This window comes from Taudactylus pleione, unplaced genomic scaffold, assembly GCF_031769625.1.
Source record: "Taudactylus pleione unplaced genomic scaffold, aTauple2 ptg000005l, whole genome shotgun sequence".
Taxonomy (NCBI): domain Eukaryota; kingdom Metazoa; phylum Chordata; class Amphibia; order Anura; family Myobatrachidae; genus Taudactylus; species Taudactylus pleione.
Window position 1 is genome coordinate 5,126,592 of NW_028284408.1, and position 24,940 is coordinate 5,151,531.

Consider the following 24,940-nt stretch of genomic DNA (forward strand, 5'->3'; position numbering starts at 1 on the left):
GCTGTAATATGGTCAACACATGACCGCCTGGTTATCTCTCACCATCTTGAATCCAGCCAGCGGGCACCGTCACCGCAATGTGTAGCGCTTATGGCTCTCCGTGGAAATAAACGGGTATCCAAAGTCAGCAAAACGACTGTGTCACTTGATGAAAATCCTCTAACTAGTTTCGCTTCCACTACATGAAGCTTTATCAAAGAGCATGAATGGGGTAAAGTATATTCTCCCCCCTTATATACAGCTTCCTTTTACCTGATAGGATACAATGTTATTTAATCAGTCTCCACATGATGCCAATGTTCTGATTGTCATTCTTAACACATGTAAAACCATTTTGAAACACAGAAAATAACTCTTCACTTGGTGTCTTGAAAACTCAAATGTACATGAATAAATACTCACAATTTATCTTTAAATCATTGAAGCAACATATCAATTAAAAAGAAAAAAAATATAAGAGTTCTTACCATATAATATAATAAAAAATAATTAACCATTGTTAAAAATTAATTAAACCAACATTCCTATTTTTAATTTTTATCTTGTTCACCTATGGGATTTGAACTTATATCCTTCTATGTTGTTGGTTCCCAAACCTTTTCTCATGCTCCACACCACTGGAGCTCTCAATCAAACTGCAATCATTGTAAATACATAATACCAATTGTTGCATCCTAATACACCTCCAGCGGTCGCACCATCAAAAATTGCCCAAGCTCTATGGCAGGTACAGTTTCTCCATCTGCATATGGCCTACTGTGCTTTTGACTGTGTGTCTGTGAATGCACCTGCCAGCATTGACTCACCTGTGATACTCCCATAGAACGCCCACTGAACGGCCCATTTTTCCATACATTAGTAGCCACTTTCTAGTCACCGGTAAGGCACACCCATCACTTTTCTGCCACCTTTCTGATACTGTCTGTGTAGATTGCAACAGCACCTTTGTGCAAACACTCTGTGTAATGCATCCGCCGCAGGGGTTTTCAGAAATTTCACACATGCGCAGTTGCAAATAATTGCTCAATTGTGTGAACATTGGCATTGCCTGTGGATTGCGTGCAGCTCTAAATCAGGCCGATTGCCCAGTACTCATCAGACATTATTAACCTGCCCTGCAGAAATGCTAGTGGGGCCAGAGGATGGGAGAGAGCATTTAACGTGCACTATCTTGCACATCCTGACACTCACTTTGAAAGATGGGAGCCCCCGATATCAATCATGTACTCTTTTTGTCACCAGACAATAACACCCTATGCTACTAAAAGCAATAGGAAATAATTCCCATCCTGGTATCAATAAACACAGTGTCCATTGTGCAGATTTTATTATGAAAATACATGTGTAGAATCTATTTTTTGGTGTTTTGTATTAGGTGAATTAATACTGAAGCAAAAAATATGCACATTTTCTTTGTACTTGCCATTTCAATAAATACATTTGTGGCCACTTTGTTTTGTTGACCATTTTTGGCAGGTTGGTTTTATCATGTGGAGAAAAAAGCTAAATATTCAGGAAATTCAAAGATTGTGAAAAACAAAAAACACAAGGCACATTTTATGTGTGTACTACATAAAAATAGTAACTGATATTTATGCTGAAATATGACCAATACAAAAAGTGCCAACATAAGCAAACTAACCACATAATTTTGGGGCCTATTTGGTTCTTGCAGGTGACGAAACTGTCTCTGATTTTGAGATTCTTACACAACATGCCTGTCCTTGTAGCAGCCTATACTCGCTCATTGTGAGGTATAAGTGGCATATCCAGAGGAGTTTGAGTGGGGCACGTGCCCTGGGCACCATCGGCACATAGATTTCCCTACTTTGTGGATGTAAGAGAACAGGACCAGAAGGCATTGAATACAGTATGATGCTTATTTATTTATTTGCCACCTAGTCATACTACCTGGCCTGGTCTACCTTCTAAGTCATAGGAGCTGAGGAAAAGGGCATCTATTTTAACTTGACAATCTACCAAATTTAATTAGATGTATTAAACACATTTCTTATGTACATATTATTGCAACTATGATGGTAAAAAGCTCAAGCACCAGAAGATTCTTGGTTAAGCCTTCCACCTTAACGCACACTGTCCAGAAACTAACTGGATTACCTTCTAAAAGGAAGGGATCTGGGGTTTTGGTTAGGATAATTGGGATGATCCATCCCAAAATTTATTCCATTTCCTTTCCAAAGTAATAATCTTCTCTCCTCTGTAATATAAATTCTGCACCTGTTTTACTTTGTCTTTTCTTATGCTTTGCCCTGGATCAGGACATCTAGAGTGTATAAAACGTTAAACAAACTGGACTTGTGTCTTCATCTCTAACGTCATAAATAGACACAATGTAGACTTGCACCATCAATGCTCTTCCTATTTATCAATGCCCTCACCCTAATACATCACCAAAGTCTATAATCTAAATAAAACTCCACAAAAACACAGAAAAATGACTCACTATATACTCTTGTGCTGTAGAGAACTGGCCGTCTCCAGCCAATGAGAGTCGTGAGTGGTTAGAGACAAAAGTTTCCCTTTTTTTCCGATTTATCTGATTGGTTGTTTGTTTTCATGGGCCAGATAATAATAATGGATAAGAGACAGTTTTGAATTTGTCAGATTGATTGTTTGAAAATATCAGCCAGTCACGTTTACTGTACTGGTGATTCTAGATATGTGCCTCTCCTCGGGCAATCTCTTAATACAATTCTTAATTTTTAACCATTGCTCAGCGGAGATTAAACAGCTTCAAGTCATCACCATTTTTATTATTATTAGACTAATACGATTTTTTTATGATTTGTTTCAGAAGGTGGTCATCATATATTTTATGATTTCCATAGCAACCATTGCTTAACACTTCTCCACTCATCAATGAGTCTGTACAAACTATAGAAAAACTGATTCCAAATCATGTGAGACCCAATGCTGCTAGCAGAGAGGCTTGCAGGTCTACTACATATATGGGTATATTTCCAAATTCAACACAGTGCAAGCCAGAGTGTGGGGACTTTTTATATATCCATTGGTTAGGGATAGTGCTACAATGGCAAATAATTTAAGCCAGGTATCAAGTTTATTGAGTCATACCATACCCTGTCATAATTATTCTTTTCTTGGTACTGCTGTATCAAGGGAAATAACTTAGATGCAGTATAGAAGGAATAAGGAGAAAAATACTATAGGAATACAATACGCAATAACAAAACAAAAATATGTAGCTGAAATAATAGAGTTTTCCAAGTTACTGTTTGTTTTAAAGTTGTTTAAGATATTTTATTGTCTCTATGAATTTTTTTGTGTGCAACAGTTGCAAAATAAGTATTTTTGTTTTAATCCTCTGATTGCTACTCATGAAACTAAAACAATACAGCTTGAATAAAAACCATGTAGTCTTTTTCCTCCCTCCTTATCCATGCGTATTTTCGACTGTGGGTTTATACTGTACAAATGTATTATTTTTGAAGGCCAAATGATTGCTATTTGGATAGGCCTGATATACAGTAAGTATGTCAAAACAATGCTACATTTATTAGAATATCATGTTACTGTAGTTCTTTTCTGCTGATTGTGTTCCAGAAAAAAAGAGCTGGAGCTAAAACACCAGATTGGAGCTCTGCAGGCCACCAAAACAGGAGCTGCAAATACTGTTACAGCTTAGCTCTTATCAACTGGGGCCCAACTGAAAGGACTGTAGCATGTTATGTTTTATGTTACTTGCTTTAAATACAGTATAGGGCACATTTCTGTTAGTAATAGTATGACAAATACAATATGGATCTACTTAGCTACATTCCGATAATGCTTTGCAGGAAGTACACAGCAATAACAGTGCTCAAGGCCCTATCTTGGGCTAAGTTACATAACATAAAATCTGCAGCCTGTCTGACCTTACCTAAAGTGATGTGTGGATTGGGTAATAACTACCTGATACACTTTTGGTGGCAAATTACTCAATAACCCAACCAGCATTCCAAGTTTTATCCCCGTCCATCTGAAATTTACTAAAATGAGAGTTTTTAGAAGTGGAGATGTTGCCCATAGCAACCTATCAGATTCTAGCTATTATATTCTAGAAGGTGCTAGTTAAATGTTAAGTAGAATCTGTTTGGTTGCTATGGGCAACATTTGCATTTCTAAAAACTCTCACTTTAATATACCCCTATGTGTCCATTGTCTGCTTGATTAATTTGATGCTACGGTATGTTACTCTATGAGGAGGAAGACAGCGTCTCGTAAGAGATGCACATGGAGTCCACGCCATTCAACATCATCACACCCTGAATAACTGTACAGAGAGAAGAGCTCAAGTAGTTTGCAAAGAGAACACATTGGCTGGGCAGAACATGTAGAGGTAACAGGGAGAAAGCAGTGATCTTTCTATATTTTGTGTATCGCACTCGACTCCCTAACAACAGATAGAACACTCAGGGCCTGATTCAGAGGTGCACAAAGAGAAAGAAAAGTGTTGTTCCCAATGCAGTGCACAAAAAGTAGACAAATGTAAACATAAAACTTAAGTTTTAATAGTATTCTGATAAACAAAAAGCAGCACAAATAATTAAAAATAATTCCTAATTATTATATAAACAAACAATAAAGTTATAGTGTAAAGACATAGACAGAAGTGAATATAAAATAAGTCAGCGAGTCTCCCTTGGTCTCCGACTGAAAGTCTGTTATATTAAAAGTTGGTTTTCGTGTGACCACTACTCTGGATGATAAATAATATAGAAATTGTTATATAATAATAGTCCTAGTAAAGAATAGACTTGTATTGCTATTTTATATTGTGTTCATCTTCATGTAAAGGATGGTGAAATAGAGCATTATGGGATCTTCTTGTTTTAGGCTGAGAGTGTATTAGGATTGACTCATATCGTATACACTTAACAGCCTAAACTCAATTTTATAATAATCAATAAGCAGGAATATATTTAGAACACTCTGTATTTGAGTCTGTATAAATTGAATAAGGTTTTGCTGGGATCAACCTGCTACAATGTTTCTTATGAGCAAAAATGGTTATTATGTAGATATATTACTCCACATATCTTGTCTGTAAATGATCACACTGCTACACAGTCCCCATATATATATCGAGCAAGTGAATGGTACTAGTTTACTAAAGCCACACATAGATCTGATGGTATAAATGACACCAATCTAATTAGTTTGTACGTATTTATAAAGATAATGAACATCTGATAGTTTGGCTGCACCATAAAAAATCCTATATATGAGCGATAGGTTTTTAATATAGTAAGTAGCCCTATTATTAGCCACGTGCTGAATAATATTGAATACAATAGGCAGCCTATTTACAACCGCACACTGGTATTCTTTAATGTGATATGCGGCTTAAATTCACAGCCACGTGCTGCTACCGTTTAATATGTTAGATAACCTTGCTTATAGCTGTATGCTGATGCTGTTTAACCTAATAGGCAGTTATATTTTATAGCCACTTTTTAAAGTAGTCTAATATAGTGAGCATGCTCGTTATTATAGCTGCACATTAAGGAAATAAGCAGCCATATTAAATAGCCACACAATGGTTTATTTAGTATAATTAGCAGCCTTATTTTTAGGCGCACATTAAAACTTAAAATGGATTCAGCGGTGATCATTTACAGTGTTGTCTTTAGTCACTGCACATGTGTCCCTATGGTTACTGCCAGGGAAGGCAGAACAAATTTGCATACAAAGAGAGGTAAATTCAGTGGGTGTTCCTGGGTGGTAATAGGGGGATGGCTAGCTAGACATGGCGTGTAGTGGGCAGGCATTGGCACCGGCTGCCATGTTCCGATGGATATTTTGAACAACCATAGGGCTTCTCTAAGGTCTGATGGAGTGACCGATGTGCATCGGAGTTGCGAAGCAGATGGTGGGTGTCGCTGTAAAAATACCATTGGCTGCAGCATTAGCATTAAGATGCAGTCATGCTGCATAAGAAGACGCAGTCACGACTCTCGTTACCGTCCAACTCTAAATCAGGCTCTATATGTTGCTATAGGTAATGAATAATGTAACTGTAAAGACTGAGCCAAAATGGAATCCTATACTAAGAGATCAATATTTTTTATTTGACCCTTCTATGATATTGGAAGCTTTTGATAATGCCTTCTTATTTCACCTCCCTCTGGATCACTACAGCTTCAATTTACAAAAGTTCAACATGATGGCTTTATATAATCGTAACTAACAATGTAACTTGAAACAGTGTAGACAGACACCAACTGTGCTATGTTTAGCTGTCTATGCCCTTAACCTCACTCTTCTATTTTGGTCCAATATAGTCCCATCAATGACTGATTGATTGAAACTTTTTTCTACATTTTTTCAATTCATAAGATTATAAAGAGCTCAAAAACATCAGGTTAGATCTATTTCAATGCACCAAACCTGACTTGCTCTTTATGAAGCAAGAAATTAGTAGAAAAGGTTATAAGTGATGCCGCACCTACTATTGTACCTTGTACACTTGGAGTGGTCATATCCTCAGTGCTGAGCTATTCTGCTGCTGAGGGGTTTATATCAATTTATTTTATTCATTTGAGAGATTTTTTGAATCACATTGCTCGGGGAATAAAATAAAGTACAGTACTGTACTACACTATGAGATTTTATTAATGGCAGTAAGGATAGTATGAGTTTTAAAGTTTGGCACTGATGGACAATACAGTTTGCATCATTCATAGATAATTTTCTCCCATTTACAGGGTGAGTGAATTTTCATTTACAGTATTTACACATTATATAGTATTTTACCACTTTACAGTGAGAATTATATAGTTTTCTTTTTTACTGTATATAATCATGGAAATAAGAAACAGTGATTTTTTATTATAGGCATTACAACACCAAATAGATGGTGGATGCATTGAAATACACTCTGCACATATTGTATATTTTATTAAACTCTCAGTGTGCACAATATTTTATTTCCCCCCTTTTTAAATCTCTAAATAAATAACAAATACCAATGAGGCAGAATTTATACATTTTTTTTCACTTAATTCTCTCCTCCCGTCAACTGCTGTAGGTGAGTATAAAAAAAGCACATGCTACAGTGTGGTGCCTCTGCCCGCATGACTGACACACACACACACACACGCACGCACGCACGCACGCACGCACGCACGCACGCACACACACACACACACACACACACTTCAGAACACCTATACTTTAAGAACCCTCCAAGAGAATAGACTTGTAAACCAATCCTCCTATACCAATATTCATGCACTTAACTTGAGAGCTATATTTATTTATATATATATATACACACAGTCGAGTCACACTATTATGACTACCTCATACAATTGATGTCGGCGGTGTATAGCCCACGAAGTGCGCCACATGCTGTGTGCTGGCTTGGTGGGTATATAAAGTGTGTGATAGGCTGTCTGCACATATATCACTCGTTGCTGTCTTGGGTAACAGGGGTGATTTATCCAAGTTGCAAAAAGGGATGATTATTGTCTTTTGGACCAAGGGCCTGGTTCAGACCCGGACACTAAGCCTCGATCGCTCGTGGGCAAAAGGGGCCAGGTATGCAAATTCTGCGATCACACTGTGTGGCATAAGGATGCCCTCTAATCCTTAGAGAGCGATGGCATTAAGCGAACTCAGGTGTATAAAGACGACTACTTTCCTTTCTTTAAACACATCATCTCCAGGAAGTGTTTGAATAATTGGTAAGAGCCATCGGAGCTGCATATAGCGCTTGAGGTAGCCCCTACCCTGCTGCAAGCACTGCGATCAGTGCTGACTGCAATACAACCAGGTGACATGTGCAATGACACCTCCATGCTAATGATGGACGCCCTTTAAATGCTGTTTTGACGCCCAGACACGCCTGCATTTGCACCACCACTCCCCCGTTCACAAGCACCTTCCCCTGTTACCACCCACAAACGGCACTATCTGCCACTCAAGGTAGCGCTCAGTCTTTGTGCTATGAGCGCACGATTCGCGATCACAGTGACTGGCTCGCGCACGCGCACTGCAATGCATATGCATGCGCACAATGTGAACCATCGGCAGCTACGAGCAATCACATCTTGGTGTCCGGGTCTGAATCAGGCGCCAAGGGTGGCAGTATTTCTGAAACAGTGCAGTTTGTGAACTGTTTACATGCTGCTCTGGTAACGGTGTATCGTGACAGGTCAAATGGCACCATTGCAAATAACTGTCATGGAAACTGCAGAGCACCACATGCCATTGATGTGAGAGGTGAATGTCGCAAACGAAGGTGAATGAGGGCAGACCAAAACGCTACAGTGGAATAGCTCACCATCAAAAATAATCTGGGGGCTACCAGACATGTTTCTAAAATAACAGTTCAGCGAACCTTGGTGCATGTGGGGCTCCGAAGCAAACGGATGGTCACTGCACCTATGCTAACGAAAAGGCTTTAATTTTCATGCCTGTATCGGAATTGGACCTTCGCTGATTAGCAAAGGGTTTCCTTCTCCAATGAGCCATGTTTTCTGCTTCATCAAATGGATGGATGTTGGCATGTCAGGCAAGAAACATCAGAGAACAAACACCTTGCAACCAGTGCTGGAAGAACAAAAGCTGGTGGTGGCAGTATTATGGTCTGGGGAATGTTTTCATGGCATTCTCTGGGCCTACTCATTCCATGTGGAAGGCACCCTCAACTGATTTGGTTATGAATCCCTACTTGCAGAACACGTACACCCATACATGCTGATTGTTTTCCCTGAGGCAGATGAGATCTTCCAGCAAGACCATGCGACAAGTCACAAGGCTAGAAATGTCTGACAGTGGTTGGATGAGCACAACCAAGACTACCATGTACTTCCCTGGCCCCCTAATTATCCGGACTTGAACCCAATTGAGCATCTTTGATCAATGTGTTAGCTCTATGGATACTCCACCACACACCCTCCAGCAGCTGTGGGATGGAATGCAGTCAGCATGGCTCCAAGTACCTTTGCCAACCTACCAACAACTTATTGAGCCTGTCTAGCTGCTTTTTGGTGCTGCACACGGTGGTTACTCTGGCTAATAGCTGGTGGTCATAATAATGTGACTCAACTGTGTATATACCAACTGAAGTACCTGGCATTGCTCAGGTTTAAATCTTCAAGTTATTAAGTTATCGATGATTTTGATGTAACTGTTAACATTTTAAAAATAATTAGCAGCTTATCTCGCTCTTCCATTGCACCCATGAGGAAAGTTCTGCCCGGCAAACTCTGCTGTGAGGTCCGACCAGGTCCCCAACCACTCCATTAGGCATCCCAGATCAATTGTCACCCCTCTGTGAAGTTTTCATCAAAATCCATCCAGTGGAAGGCCAGAACAGGCTCCTCAGGTCAAAGTTCTGCCCAGTGTACAGCAACGGGAGGTCCGATTGGGACCTTTAACCCCCTAGAATGTCTTCTGGGATCCAACTCTGTGAAGTTTTTGTCCAAGTCCATTCAGTGGAAGGCTCAGAACAAGCTTCCCGGGTCAAAGTTCTGCCCAGCGTACAACAACTGGAGGTTTGACCAGGACCCTAACCCCCCTTAAACCTAGCCGGGTTCCAATTGGACCATCCCAATCAGTGCAGGGGTGTCCGAATGCATACCCAGACAGACAAACAAACAAATAGACCAATTTTATATATATATATATATATATATATATATAACCTTTAAAAAAACCCGAAAACATACACATTTCTGTAGCTAGTTAGAACTAAACTATTTTCAAACATTTGAACTTCTTAGCTGTAGAGAACATTTTGATCTACATTTTCTTGTTATTGCAAGATGTTGTATAAAGTAATCTAATAGCCTACTGATTTTTCTCAAGTCAAAACATTTTTTGAACTTTAATCACTGTCTTAAGTATTTATTTTTGTGTTATTTTACTATACAAAACTTTCATGAGCAGGGCATAGTTTGTGTGGTTTGTTATGAGCTTCTATTTTACTTTTAGACCTAAATTTGGCAAATCAACTGAAGAAAACTAACTGGCTGCAGAAAAATGATTTTACGTCTCTGGAGTAAAAACACATTGGCATACGGTATAACATACTTTGTTCTCACCTCAAAGGCTTATTTCTTTTGCAATGAAAGCAGCAAAATGGACTTTTTTTTGGCTTTGACGGTTACAAGGGACTACTGGTTTTCAGGAATGAAATCCAGTATTTAATCTGTACCTCAGTTGGATGCTAGACAGGCAACGCAACATGACAAAACCAAATGAACATTTCCAGCAGGGTTCTTGATTAGACTGAGCTAACATGATTTAATGACAGTTCTCTAGCTATTTGAATGATAAAAATGAGTCAAACCAGCATAGTGTTATCTTCCTGCATAAGATTGAATATAACGTATTCAAACAGCACATATTTCAGTATTTAAAATATCTTTTTTTCCCCATATACTGTAATTTTTAATAGTAGCCGGCAGTAGCAAAGGACAAATGTTATAAGTAAAGCTCATATGATATGTTCAGGTAAAGAGTGAACCGGAACTACAGTACAACCACACAGGTATGTAGACAAATGGAAATATTCAAATCAAACTAATGAAATCAGGGTTGAATGCTCTGTGTTCCAAGACTGTGAAAGATGAAGGCATAGCTGAATCACATTGGGGTCAACACAGAGTTGCACACAAAAAGCAATTGCACCTAAATTATGTGCACAGAGAACAATGCAGATATTCATCAGCATGTAGAACTGTGTGCTCCTATACGACCACACTGCCCCTATCCTTATGCTTAGTTTCATAACTGTCAGCAGGGATGGGTACTATATGCCGGTGCTGGAAAGCCGCCGATTAGAATCCTGATGCCGGAAGCCTGGTGTTCAGAATCCCCACTACGGCTGGTAAGGACCCTAACCCTCCCCCTCTCCCCACCCTAACACTAACCCTCCCTTGGGGTGCCTAACCCTAACCTCCCCCCTGGTGGTGACTAACCCTAACCCCCCCTTCCTGAACCATAAACCTAACCCTCCCAGGAGGGTGCTTAACCCTTGCCTCCCCCCGATGGTACCTAATCCAAACCCTCCATGTCTGCAGCCTAACCTTAACCTCCCCCCACCCGCAGCCTAAGTCCCCCCAGGGTATCAAAACCTAACTCCCCCAGGGCTAACAGCTACCTGGCCCTGCTGTACTTACAATCAGGATGCCAGCTGTTGGTATTCCGGCATCTGCACCTCCAGCTGATCAGGATTCCAGGCATTGGCATTTCTAACTGATTGGTATTCCGCCGCTGGGATCCTGGCAGTCGGCATCCTAGCCTTCGGTCAATTGACTGCACCCCATGTAAGCATTATCTGTACTTGCACCTGTCTGAGCCCTGGTGAAGAGATCTGCCTACAAAAACAGCTCTGCATACAGACAAAAAAAGAAATTGACAATTGCCTCCATTTCTGAGAAACGCCAGTAGAGAAATCCTGTATTCTGTGACTATCTACCTTGACAGTTGGGGTTTTATGGTACAGTAGGACATCAAAATTCTCTCCTTGGTTTGATACAGTAAATGAGGAAATTGAGGAACTTGGTAATAACTTGGCAGGGCTTAACATTATCATCAGTTTTCCTAGGTCCTCCTAACCAATGAACCCTCTCAATTTGTGTGACAGAGATATCATTATGTTTGCCCATTACAATGGGAAGTCAAGTGCTAACAAAATACATTAAGGAATTGCCCTTCACCTTATCTGGAATTTCCTATGGTGGCAGTTCTCTAGTTTATCCATTTTGTCAGCAAAATATTGAACAATCTTAGGTTACCAATTACCATCTCTATAGAATGTATTTGATCTTCTTCAAGAAAAGTAGTCTGAGTCTATCCTAGCAAGGGCAGTGTCAAAATTTGTTTGCATATTTTAATTTTTTTTAATGTATAAATGACATCTGATATTTCATTGGCTGCCTGTGCCTTGGAGATGTAGTGAGGGAACTGCAGATAACAGCTCATGAAGATCAATGGATTTCCAACTTGCCTGTGGTGCTGTAGACGGGGAGATATACTATAAGTAGACCTTGCCTTGCCAGTCCTCATGGCTGCAGAAAATTGTGTTGACTTTGAAGATATTTTTTATAACCTGGTGGCGAGGAATTAAAGCTACAGAATGCAGAGGGTTTCCAGTAACATATGTTGCTAACCCAATACAAATAAGATTGCATACGGGAACTCTATACTACTATAATACTTCCCCTCCTAAGGATGAGCATTACATAAAAGATGTTCCCAAAAGAGATATAGTAAATTGGCAAAAAAAAGTTAACCCTAGATAACTTTGGAAAATAAACTAAGCCTTTAAATGGGGAGCTAATGGAACTACAGTATATGGATTATAAATCAGTATAACAGCAAACAGTCAGGCCTGTTGGTTACAAAATAATTGACACATCTGCAGCAAAAAGGAAAGGAGGGAAGAAAAACCAGAGCAAGAGGCACAGGAAATGCAAAGATCATGGAAACAATAGCAGCTAGCAACAAGGTGAAGTCCAACTGTTTAAGGGTAAGTAGCTCCATCAATTTTAATGTTGTCAAAAGATTGCAGCTACCCAAATATATGGGTGTGGTATGAAATGTCGACTTGAGAATGGTTACATGAGAATGGTTACATGAGGGTAAATGTAATAGCTTGCGAACTGCAGGCATCGGCGAGTCCCATGTGAGACTGCCTGATGTTTTAAAGTAGCAGTCATTTAAAAGGCAACACCAGGTTGATTTTGCCTTTCAAATGACTGCTACTTTAAAACATTGGGCAGTCTCACGGAACCCGACGATTCCTGCAGTTCACAGGCTATTACATATACCCCATGGTCAGAATGCCACCATTCAGAATGTCACATGGACATTATGTGAACATGTCAAACGTTGACATTCAAAATGTCAACCTAGTATTTTCAGTTGATTTTAACTGCACCATAGCCCTAACCCTAAAATGGACTGTCTACATTCTGCCTGTTTACATTTACAATGTCAACATTATTGAGTAAATTTACTAACGTGTGGGTTTATAAAAGAGGAGATGTTGCCCATAGCAACCAATCAGATTGTAGCTATTATCTTCTAAAAGGTGCTAGATAAATAAGTAGAATCTGATTGGTTGCTATAGGCAACATCTCCACTTATATAACTAACACATTAGTAAATATACCCCTATGTTCATGTGGACATTGGGCCTGATTCAGACCCTGATGCAAGTGGCCGTTCGCTCGTCCGCCGTACGAGCGGAAATATTTAAATTCAAGAGCTCGCTCGTATGTTCGCTCGTAGCTTATTTTCCGCCCCATAGTCTCCCAACCCCTCCTCTAGCTAGTGAACGTTCAAAATAGCGACCGTCCGTCTCCTCTTTGGTTGCAAGGAACGCTCGCACAAGTCAATTCTGGAAGTGGCCCTGTCAATGTTCGATTGCCTGCGATTTAATTCTTCAAACATACTTTAATCGATTAATAGCAATCAGTATATTCATTAGCTTAATTGGCATTCACATCTTTGCAATCCGTTTTTTTTTACAATGTCAATAAACTTTATTATTGTTCGTGTGTGTCATTCCTTCCGCAGAATACGTACATTTGTACCAAGGGGATGGTTTTTCAAATTTTCAAGTTTGTTTGAATGCTACGTTTGTTTATATGCCGATTTTTCATCTTTATTAATAATATTTAAATTAGCTTACGCATGTCACTGCATCAAGCCTATCATAACTCACATTATATTTGTGAGGGCGTAGGTCACATGACTCATACAATAACCAATAGAATGCTTTCTGTTAATTTACAAAGTACATCAGCCAATCAAATTTTTTCTGGGACCTTTATTAAAACTGTTTTGTGTGGAAAAAATCATTGCCATCATGAGAGCCGCAGCATTTTGTCATTGTGAACTCCTGGTCCTCACAGATGTTATGGACCGGAGAATAACTGATCATCCGGCCCCCATCACTAACCGCCGCAAGCGTCAAGCCTATGCGGAGGTGCGGCGTCGGCTGCGTACATTGGGCTACTGCCGCAATATCGGCCAGCTCGAAAGGCGATTGTCAGATCTCCTCTGCAGATCCCCATGCCTTTTGGCCTTTTTGCGTCAGCAAAATCAGGAAAGTAAGTGTATTTTTTTAACATTTTAAATGTAAGCATACCTGCGTGTGCATGTTTTCCGTCTAGGCCTGTTTCTTTATTTAGGACATACCTGCGTGTGCATGTTTTCCATCTAGGCCTGTTTCTTTATTTAGGACATACCTGCGTGTGCATGTTTTCCGTCTAGCCCTGTTTCTTTATTTAGGACATACCTGCGTGTGCATGTTTTCCGTTTCGCGTTTTTTTTTTTTTGGGTGTGTAAATTAAAAAAATAAAATAAATTAATAATATACATTTTTATCCTTCATTTAGGGGCTGAGCGCAGACTACGACGTCTACGACGTTGGGCTCATCCCCTATCCCCCACTCCCACCCAAACCTCTCCCCAACCTTCCCCAAATTCCCCCTCCACCCCAGACCTGCCAGACCGTGATGCCCCTCCCTCTCATCACATTCCCATCCCTCCAACTTCACCCTCCCCTCCACCCCCCCCTCTCTTTTCATCACCCTCCCCTCCACCCACCCCTCTCTTTTCCTCACCCTCCACTTCCAGCCAAATAACCCCTCCTCCATCCGACCAGCACTGGCCCACCTCTGAGGAGGACGATGTCGGGGCTCCAGGCCCAGTCATCAATATGTCCGGTATGTTTCCCTTTTAAACTATGGTTGCTTTAACATTATTTTGTTTTTGGTTGATGTTGTCCTTTTGCCTGTGCATTTCCAATTTGTTAAGTTTTTCTAATGTTTTGGATATATATCTTTGTCAAACAATGTCTAGGATGTTTTCCCCTTACACATATGACACATGTCCAAACACTCATACTTGTGTCTTTCTTGTTTACGGTACCAACAAATGTAGTATTTTTGCGTAGTTCTCCCTATTTTTTGTTGTATTTTTATGTTTGTTTTTTTTAATTTATACAATCTTTGCGTTTGGCATTACTTTTTTTTTTTCTCTTTTTTTTAAGTATAGTCTGATTTTTAAGTTGTTTGATAACATATAAATTAAGGTGTCATTTTAGTAATCCGCACATTTTTTGGACCCACAGAGGACCAGAGGTGTTATGAAGACATTTATGCAGGATTGCAGATTATGATGGGCCATGTCGTTGGGCTGCTTGTGGTGTTGCATCACATTTTGGCGCACCTGCGCCACTAATTTTTTATTTTACACCTCCAAAAATGTTGGAAAAAAAAAATTATATTTTGGTTTATTTAAGTCTCATTCCTTGTGTGTCAATTTTAGATTGGTGAACCTTACATAAGTCTACTATTTGTCCATGTTTTTTAAAGAAATGTAAATGTGTTTGTCGAAAGCGCAAGTAAGTATGTAAGCTTGCACATTAAACACATAACAATATCAATAGGTTTGGAGAAGTAACTGCAAAATGTGAAGATTGTTTGGTGTGGGTAATGTTACATTTAAAGCTACCTGCTTAGGCCTACAATTGCAAACATACTGATTCACCATAATACCTTTGGTGTTTGTTTTTAGCAACAAAGCAGGGTACTAAACTTTTCAAAATAATAAATTACAGTATTAGGCATTAAGCAACTTTGCATTTTTAGAAACAGGTTACACCTGGTTGTAATTTACGATGGAAATGGTTGGTGAATGTCAAATAAAATTTTATTACACACAAATAACACCAAGTGAATACACACAATAATTTCAAAAAACCTAACCACACACACAAGTTAAAAAACACACCCAAAACCCCCAAAAAACACAATCAGGAACTGTTTGAAGAAGTAGCATGCCAACATGAATCCACAAATGAGGCGAAGAAATCATTGTTCCAGAAGTTATATCCAATGTGGCCACATGAAGTAAATTTTTTGGATCAGGTAGTAGGCATCTTTTTTAGGTTAATTTTATGGAATAAAAAACAAAAAAATATAAAACACAAATTAAAATTGGCCATTAAAATCTTACATGTCTACATTGTGTCAATTAACTTAATTTTTAAAAATAATTACCTAAAAAATCTGGCCACCACATCATCGCGTATGGCCCCCCACATACTGACCTCCGACCAACCTCGGGGGGGCCATCCTCAGGCAAGGCATCCTCTGGCTGCATTGGGACACCACTCCTTATGGCGATGTTGTGAAATATCCCACACAGGACCACAATTTTAGAAACCATATCCGGCAAATACATGAGCTCGCCACCAGAGCGGTGGAGGCATCTGAATCGGCCTTTTAAAAGGCTGATACAGTGCTCCACCACCTGCCTGGTGGCTGTAAGTGTGGAATTAAACTCACTTTGTGGCCCTGGTGTGGGAACCAAATAAGGAGTGAGTAGCCAGGGCATGCAAGGGTAACCACTGTCTCCTGTGAAAATATAAAAACAAACATCAGAACCATTGTGTAACATACTTTGCATTGGTTTCAACAGAAGGTTTCAACTTACCCAGAAGCCACGCATCACCAGCTTGGAGGTTGTTTAATTTGTGCCAAATCCCTGATTGCCGGATGATGAAGGAATCATGTGCACTGCCAGGGAATTTGGCATTCAGGGACAGGATCTGGAGGGAGGCATCAAATACCACCATTACATTCAGTGAATGAAAGTGCTTGCAGTTCCTAAAAATAGCCTCCAGCCTTGCTGGAGGCTGAAGTGGTATGTGAATGCCATCCACAACCCCTATGATGTGTGGGAAGCCAGCTATTTGGTAAATATTGGCCTTCACCAAATTAAGGGTACCCATATCCAATGGCATTTTAATAAAATGATGGAGGTGTTTGAAAAGGGCCTCCATCACTGCCCCCAGGATCCTTAAAAAGGAGGATTGGGATATTCCCGCAACTATTCCCACAGTGGTTTGAAAGGATCCTGAGGCACAGAAATGTAACACTGACATTAATTGAGTAAGTGGTGGTATTGCTGTAGGACTTTCAATTTGCCATTCAAGATCACTCTCTATTAATGAGAGAATGTCTATGATGATTTGTGGCGGCAGATGGTATCGCCTTAATACCTCATCATCTGGCATTCCAAAAAGGGTGACACGTGTTCTATATATCTGGGGCCTTGCACACCTACGAGGCCTATGCCTGGGACGAAGTTGAGGTTGGTCGGGTTCTGGAACCATGGCCAAGATAATACGACCAACATCAACCTGAAATGGTAAGACAGGTAGTTATTGTTTTAGACAAATGTGTAAAGAAAAATATATTTATCTTTTCTAAGAAATCCAAACATGCTTACAGGCCTGGGACCTGTCATGTGCAGAACACCCTACATTTCAAAAGCAGAAAATATGTTTGATTCATTAAATAAAATATGATTGTAAACAAATTGTTTTTGTGAAAAAATAAAGAAGGGAGCACACATTAGTTCAGAAAATACTGCGCTACATTTAGTGTTAAGACATGATTTTACACTGAAAATGTATTTAAAAATTAGTTCGCTAAATAGTACGCTACTTTTACAGTTAAAACAAGACACATTAGTTCGCTAAATAGTATGCTACTTTTACAGTTAAAACAAGACACATTAGTTCGCTAAATAGTACGCTACTTTTACAGTTAAAACAAGACACATTAGTTCGCTAAATAGTATGCTACTTTTATAGTTAAAACAAGACACATTCGTTCGCTAAATAGTACGCTACTTTTACAGTTAAAACAAGACACATTAGTTCGCTAATGGGTACGCTACTTTTACAGTTAAAACAAGACACATTAGTTCGCTAAATAGTACGCTACTTTTACAGTTAAAACAAGACACATTCGTTTGCTAAATAGTACGCTACTTTTACAGTTAAAACAAGACACATTAGTTCGCTAAATAGAACGCTACTTTTACAGTTAAAACAAGACACATTCGTTCGCTAAATAGTACGCTACATTTAGTGGTAAGGCATGATTGTTCCCAGAAAATAAACAACATTACTTTGCGAAACATATGCTAAGAACAACACATCTAATTTGTAAAATCATGAAAACAAAAACACTTACCAAAAACAGACAAATATCCCAAAGTTCAAAAACTTCACTGGGGCAATGCCAAAATAACTGTAAACCAAAAAAAAAAAAAATTACAAACATTTGTAAACTATTTACTATTATTTTTTACGGTGGTTTTTTACAATACTTACTCAAAAAATCACAAAAAAATAGCTAAACAATAAAAAAAAAAATCAACGGAAAATAAAGAAGCTAGAAAAAAACAAAAAAAAAGCTCCAAAAATTTCCGCCTTCTACTCAGTAAACCGCAAAACCTCAAAAACACTCCAACGCCAAACCTCCAACAAACAACATGCCACATCGACTCCAGTCACACCAAGCCATAAATAGTCTTTCTCTTCCCGCTCAAATTAAGGACGGACAATAGGAGCGCACAGTCAATGATGCGGCCGAATAATGCTGACGCATGTATAAAACGTCACTGAAAAGCCAAATCGGTCTGCTGTAGTGAGACCTGAAAGTACAAAATGACTACAGAGCAGCAAAGCACTGGCCAAGAGGCGCCAGGTAAGTATTTCTCTTTTTTGGGCAAAAGGATACCATGGAAGAGGCTACTAGGACTAGTAGGCCAACTAAACCAAATAAAAAAGGCAGCCACAATTCACAAGAAAGGAGATGGAGGTTTTGGTGCAAATGTGCAATGACAACCTGCCACAGGCAGCAAGGAATATGGGTGCAAGCCAGAAATGGAAAATGCGGGATGACATAGCCAGTGGTGTCAATAGGGTGGGTGATTTTGAACGTTCAACCTGGGAGGTCAAACACCGGTACGTAAAAACTACATTTTAGTAAAAAGTGTTTACAGGTCCAAATACTGCCGGGATAATGCCAACTTTTTACCCCACAGATGGAGCGACTTCAAATATCGTCTTAAGCAAAAACTGGCTGATAGGGCTAGGCATGCAGGGGGGACAGGTGGGGGTCCCACCCCTGTGTCACTTGAGCTCACAGATTTGGAGGAGCTGGCCCAGGGGTGTGTGCAGGATGAGGAGGTGTTTGGCTTGTCGAACATGGATACCGACATGCCAGACTTTGCGGCTCCTCATGTTGCCCCAGGTAAATGTTGTAATGTTAACAACTCAGAAATGTGTTTGGGACAATATCTAGATTATAATGTTACTCTTTTCTGTTTTTTCTCACAGATACACAGGCGGATGAGTCTGCTCCAGAGGGGAGCTTTGGCCGCAGAATTTCTGCTGGCTCTGCAGGGGAGGAAGCAGTAGATCCGGCTGGGGACCCTGTGGCAGACAGTCCAGGGCATTCCCCCTCACAGGCAGTGGGCCTCCTCACTGATCTCAATATTAAAATGGATCAGCAGACCGAGATTCTGCTGAGGATGTATGCCAATCTGCTACGGGTGGCGGACACCCTGGATCAAACTGCTGCGGCCAACGTGACCATTGCTAAGGCCCTGGCGGAAAATACTGGGGCCAACGTGCAAATAGCAAATGCCCTGGAGCAGCTCGTTCACCAGCACATATTGGAGCCTGCCTCCCTTCCTGCCGGAACATCAGGACCCTCCACCTCTGGCACAACAACAGCCATCCCTCCAAATGTGCCTAGCCCAGTCCAGAGGCCACAACATCTGCCTCTGGCCAGGCCAGCAGAAGGACATCCCGGACCCATTCAGGCTCCCTCCCTACCCCGGCCAAACAGGCCAAAAGGCGATGACAGCACTGGCTAATTTTCCCACAATCCTTCTCAGTGTTTGCCCCATATTCCTTAATGCCCAAAACCTCCCTCTCCTTTCTTGTGAATTTTTTATTAATTGTGTTTGTTTGTGGATTTCAATTGCCACTTATTTTATTTGTGTGTTTGTAAAATCATTTGTTATTTGTTTTTACGTTTTAAACATTTTTTTTTCCCCAAAATTTTTTTACCAAAAACAAAAATAAAAATAAAATAATGTTGAAAATCTGCACAATTCTATTGTTAATTTATTCAAAAACTGGTTAAAAGGTAATCCTGCAAACAACATTACAAACAATACAACGGAAATCTAAACATTTTTTATGAAAAAAAAACCCAATGGTTAAAAACAATTTATGAGTTTTAATTAACACTTAGCAAAAAACAAAAGGATGATTGTTTTCTTGGCCCCTAAAAAATGGTGAAAAACAACAAACCTGCGTACAATATTGTTGCCCTAAAAAAAAAAAAAAAAATTTAGCAAAAACACGCAAATGTAAAAAAAAATTGTAAGCTAATTGATTGTCTAACCCAGAAATTAGCAGCTGAGTAGTTCACCTGCGTACGGGTTTTTGCTACTAAAAAAAGGCTATTGGCTAAACACCTTACAAGCATTTTTGCAATTCAAAACTGATTGTTTTTGAGGCCTCAATTGATAAATCTGGAAACCATCGATGAGCCTCGGGAAGAACGAAGAGACCATCGTCATTGCGGTAGACTATACCAGACCACAAGCTGAGCGAGCAGTTTGAATGGAAAGTGGATCAGACAGTGACGTAACACTTGTTCCGTTCACATTGGCTGTTCGCAACAGATCATTTATGTACGCCCAAATAACGCCTCGACACGCCTGCGTTTTTCCATCTCCACCCCCGTCACCGCCCCAAAACGGACAGTTCTGTCAATCACATTTGACATGTCACTTCCTATTCGCTATTCGACGAGCGACTGAAAAAATGATCGCAATCAGCCGTACGCACATGCGCACTGTTACACCGATGCATGCGTGGTTTAACAACATCGGATGACTACGAGCATACGACCGCTTACGAGCGGCTCTGAATGAGGGCCATTGTGAATGTAAGCATTTTCCCCAAGTCAGTATTCTGTCGTCTTCAGGTATGTCAATTTTCTGCATATCAAATATATAAAACTGCAGCAGAGGTCCAAAATCAAGGCTCCAGGAGTATCAGGTCTGATATGGGACCCCAATAACAACTCACTGTTAACAGGGACCTTTTAACTAACTAGCAGAGGTAAATAGGTCCTGATGTGGGTCCAAACAAAGCAGGGAGACCAAATTGTTAGAGGAGATACAGTCTGACTTTGCCATCAGGCCTTAGGCCACTTACTGTAAGTCAACAGTTAATAGCAAGGCCTGATGTAGTCAATACAGTGAATCAACAGGTAGTGAGGAAATAATATTATATGCCCCACATTGTGGAAACTAAGTATTAAAGGTAAATCCATTATTGTGCTAAGTGTGCCAGGCAAATTCCTTCCCTGAGGTGTCAGACTGCCAGATGCTGGAGAACATAGTTGCCAGGGAAACCAAACAATGTTGTGATAACAGCAATATGTCTATATGAGGCCTCAAAAAACTGCTCATGGCAGGTAGACTGAATTGTCTGAGGAGATTGACTTGTTGTCTCAATGTACAATAAGTGTCCATTGGGGAACAGAGGAGATTTGGAGAGACATTTTGGAGGGCATATGGGAAAGGGGCACTACTGTGGCATATGCACCATTACTGTGGGGGTATTTGGGACACTACAGTGTGGGATCATGCTGTATACAGCACTACTGTATATATGGAGCACTAATGTGGAGGCTTACAGGACATTATTGTGGGACAATTGGTGTACTATTGCGGAGGTATATCATACACTAATATGGGGACATATTATTAACTCTGTGGCACTACTGTGGGGGCATATGGAATAACTTTTGGCATATTAGGCACTACTGGGGGCATATGTAGCATTAATGTGGGGTAGTACACAAATTCTTCCACAGGGTGCTAGAAGACCTGGGGCCAGTGTTGTCATATTGTATGCTACATTTTGGAATATATAATACAATCTCTCTTTGAGCTATACTACCTGCTATCTTGACAAAATGTGATATGAAAACAAAACCATGCATTGTGGAGGCAGAATGCTGACATTTATTCAATACCAGAATCAATAATTGAGAGTTTTATTAAAATCCTACTGGTTTAATTTTCTCTGAAAAACACTTATTACATTTTGATCCAAACCCTATGTTAGAAGACCCTAATTTTAAATGGAAAATGGAAAAACCAATATGAAATAGATATTTGCTTAGTCCATAAAATGTAGCGCTTTTGGGGAAAGCTTTGCTTTATATATATATTACAATTTAATTTGCATAGCGTTGGGGCACATATTTTTACTAACAATTCAGCCTACCAAGATCTGCCTGGTTAAGCTGTTACTGTCTTTTATTCTTTATTGAATTTTTACTGCACATCATGTCAAGAGGACAGTCAGTAATCATTATGACAAGCACTGAGTGAACATGGAACTCAACTGATCGAAGTAACTTTATACTTTAAATATTCAGTGAGCAGCAGTTATACATAACATCTGATAAATGCCAAACCAAGTAATCATCAACCAGTCCAACAGAGAACAAGTTCACAAACATAACCAATTGGATAATTAATAAAATCTTTGGAAGGCCAGTGGTCAAAATAATGTTATATACCATGTAGTAGGCAATGGCAAGTCTGGGGGATTACTCAGTTCAGTGAGCACCATCTCAAATTATTAATCACATGATGTTAGGAATGATATAATTCCTTGTCATTTCACATTTACAGCACTTTTAATTAATAGAAGTACACTCCATCAGTTAAATACTATTTAAATACACAGCAGTTCTTGTGGGGTTAACTTCCAGTGAAGGTCTCCTATATCTTAAGAGAAACAGAATGGGCGCTGTAGTTAAAAGTCAAGAGTCAAATGTGTAATCTGGATGCAGCTCAACCAAAAAAAGAGGAGGCTAACCTCTGAGGGTATGGAAACAGAAAAGACAAAAAAAAAGCGCTCCCAAATATTTTGTGTTATCTGTCTCCTATATCTCTTTGTACAGTGAACACATTTAGGAGGAGATAGCCTCAAATTGTCCTCTCGTACCTACTAGCACTATGCAGCAGCCCTGCATGACACAAAACAGGTGACTGGAAGGAGGACATCAGAGCTTACCTTTTTCAGTTCACAAGCATCATTTGCCAGCTTATACCGACTCTTAGCGGTATATTCAGGACATTATCCAGGTGTTTATCGAAATATATAAATAAATTGATAGTATGTATGTTTGTTCGTGATAAACTTTGAGAACTACTGAACCAATTTTGATCTGGTTTTTACTGCAATATTCCTTGAGATCCTCCGCGTAACAGGTGGAGCTTGTGACTGACAGGTTCCGGAGGACCCCAGTGCAGGAAAGGACTGAAGGACAGGGAAGGAGTGACCACAACACTGCCTGCACAGCTCTAAGAAGGCAGACTGACTAATCTCACTGACAATTAAGTGACAGAGGGTCTGATTCAGAGCTGGACGCTCTTTAAGAGCGCTCGCTGTGAATCAGGGTATTTTTTTTTTGTTGCGGCATCCTAGCCACTCGCTAAGCTGTGGGTGACCACCCACAGCTTTTGCGGGCGGCCAGGTGATGGTCGCGATGGTCGCGACCATCGGGGCTTGCGGCGAGACCCATGTGGTAGTGAGTCCCGGAGTGAGAGAATTTCTCTCTTACTCCAGGGCTTGCACATGAGCGTGGCGCGTACTGTGCATGCGCAGTACCCCACCATCGACCCGCTTGCGAGCGCTATGCGCTCGCGAGTGGGTCTGAATCAGCCCCCAGAGTCCCCCTCCACATAATTCTTTAGTCGTCGATTTAGTATCATAGAATAAAATTAATAATCACTCTGCAATGACGAGTAGGCACTGCTAGTATTAGTATATAATGGAGAGAAGAAGGCTGTTTTTCTGGTGCACTCTTATATGTAGTATTATAAGGTTAAAATATAACTTTTATTGAAGTCAGTTAAACTATTGTCTCTCTATAAAATGTAAGTCCAAAAAATCATTAAGTCAATGGGTCTCATTCAGACCTGCTCGCTAGCGCTGAGCGCTCGCAAGCGGGTCGATCTTGAGGCCCTGCACACGCACAGCGGCCACGTTGCACGTGAACAAGCCCCAGAGTGAGAGAGAAATTCTCTCGCTCCGGGGCTCACTACAAAAGGGGCGGCTGTCAATGGTGATCGACAGCTCGTATCGTTTTGTAGGCGGGGTGGGGGGGTGGCTGGCCAAACGGAGGCGTTCCCGAAGGAATGCCTGCCGTTTGGGGGCGGCCCCACTGACATCACTCATTAGAGCCGAAAGCTCACTGGGGCTTGCAGCAGATGAGACCCTACCACAAGGGTCTTGTCACAAGCCCCGATGGTCACGATGGTCTCGACCATCGCGACCATCAACCTGGTCACTCGCTAAAGCTGTGGGTGGTCACCCACAGCTTAGCGAGTGGCCAGGAGGCCGGATTTTAAATGTGAAGCGGCCGCCCTCATTCAGAGCGAGAACTCGCATTTTGCGAGCGGCTCTGAATGAGGTCCAATGTGTGGTATGGTACCTTAACTATATGTATATTACATTCATTGTGTACATCTACTCAGATGCGTCCAAGGAGGAACCTTAAGAGCAAGGCAAAAATCTTTTAAAGCAATAATGAAGAACCGTTCTGAAATAAAAATCCCCTTTGTGAACCTGGATGCATATATTGAGTCATGATTCAAATTTCTGTATGCCACAGATTAAATATGTTCAGGTAAGTATATGGTAGCCTGATTGCTATTGTAAGTGATCTATTTGGGAGTGTATAGCAGGACTAATTATTGAAAACAAACTGATTCCTAGTTATTAAACTGATCTTTCAGACCAATAATGCAGATAATCAGACAGATGATTATTGATCATATGAATCCCTTTTGTTCAAGAAAGGTGATGATACAGGGCAACAGCATAGGTTAATTCAACTGGTTAATATATAATCTGTTTAGCCAGTAAAGCATATGTAAGGAATTAATGATATGTCGCCCATGTATGTGATATATGTTACCCAAATATAATCATGGTATAATCTATATATTGGGCACACGTACATAGTATAATCACCAAACAAATAAT